This window comes from Arvicanthis niloticus, chromosome 23, assembly GCF_011762505.2.
Source record: "Arvicanthis niloticus isolate mArvNil1 chromosome 23, mArvNil1.pat.X, whole genome shotgun sequence".
Classification (NCBI taxonomy): domain Eukaryota; kingdom Metazoa; phylum Chordata; class Mammalia; order Rodentia; family Muridae; genus Arvicanthis; species Arvicanthis niloticus.
Genome location: NC_133430.1, coordinates 22,646,848 through 22,650,004, shown reverse-complemented (window position 1 = coordinate 22,650,004; position 3,157 = coordinate 22,646,848). Strand labels below are relative to the sequence as shown.

The 3,157-nt window shown below is 41.5% G+C and overlaps 1 pseudogene; it reads right to left on the bottom strand.

Moving 5' to 3' along the window:
* Positions 1-2,145: 2,145 nt before the first annotated feature.
* LOC143436633 (macrophage migration inhibitory factor pseudogene) lies at positions 2,146-2,495 on the bottom strand (annotated as a pseudogene).
* Positions 2,496-3,157: the final 662 nt, after the last annotated feature.

Sequence of the window (3,157 nt, the reverse complement as noted above, 5' to 3'; positions counted from 1 at the left end):
TCACCATCTGGTTAACTGTAGTGCTACCTGTACTCACTGTCTCTGACTGGAGCCTGACTTTCCAGTTATCTTGCTTGTGTCTGATCTCCTCAGGGTCCAGATGTCTCTGTGATCTTTTAATCCTGAGCTCCAGCTGCTCTGAGTACAGTGGTTCCTTTAGGAAGTCTCAGGATATAGTGTCTCCAAGGTAGCAGACCAGCTAGGTGTCCAATGTTCTGGGTGCAGTGTCTCCTCTAGGATGTCTCAGGATAAGATGTCCACTGCTCTGAGTGCAGTGGCTCCTCTAGGATGTCTTGGGATATGTTGTCTGTCGCTCTGAGTTCAGTTGTTCCTCTGCCGCTCTGGGTTCAGTGGTACCTCTGCTGCTCTAGGTTCAGTGGACCCTCTAGGATGTCTCAGGATCCGGTGTCCATACAGGAGCAGACCAGGCAGGGGTCTGCTCCAGGCCTCAGGTCCGGGAGGGGGCAGAAGGAGAGTAGCATTCCGCAGGGGTGGGGTTTGGGCATCTGCTGAAATCTGAGCTCTCTCTGCACCCAGCTATGGGCATATGGTAGTGTGTGGGTGTTGAACACTTTTCAAAAGCAGAGAAGCATACCCAAATTTTCCAATCTTAGAAGAATCAGAAGCCTGGCAGTGGTGGTGCATGCCTTTAATCCCAGCATTTGGGAGGCAGAGGCAGGTGGATTTCTGAGTTTGAGGCCAGCCTGGTCTACAGAGTGAGTTCCAGGACAGCCAGGACTACACAGAGAAACCCTGTCTTGAAAAACAAAACAAAACAAAACAAAACAAAACAAAACAAAACAAATCAGAAAATTAAATGCGTGTATTATAATCAGTGAACATATGTATCATAATTAGTAAATGTAAGTCATAAGACTAGAATAGCACTAAATGCTTATTATATATTAATTTAATGGAAGAGAGAGAAAGAGAGGAATAAAAGAATAAGAAGAGAGATGTCCTTGTATTTTCCCACAAATGATCAAGGCAAACATCAACAAAGTGATGTCATCTTCAAGAAATAATACATTAGTTTGTGTGTGTGTATGTGTGTGTGTGTGTGTGTAATAATGCCATGTGGGGAAAGAATGATTGTCCAGTAAATAAGATCACTTCCTTCTCTTAGAGAGGACCTTAGTTTAATTCTAAGCACCCAAATTAGTAGTGGCTCATTAGTAGCTATAACTTTAGTTCCAGGGTATCAGTTGTTCTATGGACTTTACTGACAATAGGCACATATGAGGTTCATAAAAATAAATACTGGGAAAATAGTCATAAACATGATTTTTTTCTAAAAATAAAATAATACTAACTACTCTAATGTGTTTTCCCACTTAAAATTACAAATGACAAACAGAAGTTAGTGTCAGTAAACACAAATCTACAGAATTTTTTCCCATGGCAAATGACATTTTAATTACCCAATAAATGCACATTCATCATAGAAAAATGGTAAAGACAGGCACAAAGAGTAAACTCATCATAATGTCACCACTGAGCTACAGAAAGATATGTAATATATGTATTCACAGAGTTCTAGAAGCATGATTTTTTAATTGTAAAAATTATTGTGAATATATCTTACACGTTTTCACTTTAATTTCTGAAATATTCCCTTTAAAATATTGTTGTATGCTTTTATTTTTGCACTCTGTGTGTGTGTGTGTGTGTGTGTGTGTGTGTGTGTGTGTGTGTGTGTATTTCCAGAGTACATGTGTTCCACAGAGTTCATGTGCAGCCAGAGGACTATTTACAGGAGTCAGTATTCTCCTTCTACCATATGAGTCTTATGGATCCATCTCAGGTCATCATACTTGATAGTAAGTCTCTGCTGATCCATCATGGCAGCCTGGGAAATCTCATTCCTACAACACTCATTCTTACAACATAATGTCAATCATTAACAGACACTATTATAGCTTACACCTCCAGATTTAACTTTTTTTCATTTGTGCTTTTAAACTCTCTCTCTCTCTCTCTCTCTCTCTCTCTCTCTCTCTCTCTCTCTCTCTGTGTGTGTGTGTAGTTTCTTAAACCATTTATTTCTCCTGACCGGAAGGTGGGCATTGCTACAGGTGGATGAACACAGAGCACTGCCTGCAGCAAGGCTCGAAGAACAGCGGTGCAGGTAGGTGAGGCTAGCACTCAAGCGAAGGTGCAACCATTCCAGCCCACGTTGGCTGCTTTCATGTCTTTATAGTTGATGTAGAGACCAGGTCCAGGCTGATGAGCAGGCTGTCAGACTGCAGGCTGCACAGCAACTTGCTGTAGTTGCGGTTCTGTGCTCCATCAGTCTTGCCTATGCTGTGCAGACTTTAGAAGGCACAAGGGTCGTTCATGCTGCTAAAAGTCATGGGCTGGTCCTGGACCACGTGCACTGCAATGTACTGTGCCGACTTGCAGGTGGCCTGCACCAGCTGTTGGGTGGGCTCTGAGAGAAAGCCCTCTGACATTGAGGCGCAGGGAACATTGGTGTTCACTATGAACATAGGCATGGTGGCAGTAAGACTGTGAGCAAGGACTGGAGGATGATGGTGTAAAGCATGGAGTGACCCAAGCCACCCATTAGGAGCACAGCCTGAAACTCTAAACAATCCTGTTCTTCTACCTCATGACTGTGGGCCAATGTAGACAACTTAAATTTTAAATTTTATGTTAACAAAGTCATGACTTTCAGTTTTCAAAGAAACATTTTGACAATCTAGACTATATTTTTAGAATATACTTTCATATAAAATTGTTATAGCATGTTCCTTTTAGATGTGTTTGTGGAGGGGTAGGTGTGTGAGTGTGTGTGGGTGGGTGTGTATGTGAGTATGTGTACATATATGCATGTGCATTTATTGATTTTTAAGTTCCCTGTTGTCGTTCACAAAATGAAACAACACCAATAACAGGACAAATTTTCTAACAGAATCTTGCTGTGAACATACACAGAGGCCTGCCTAAGCACTGCTGTACATATCTCCCATCTCAGTTTCCAAAGACTCTCCAGAAGCTAGATTACTGGTTTCAGAATTTAATGTTTTTCCTACAAAAATAACTTCTTGCTCATTCCTATCTTCCAAATTATTATGAGCCCCTTCCATGGACAATTATAAACTACACACTGCAAAAGACTTTGAAAGGAAGAGTAAGATGGCTCAGTGTGCAAAGT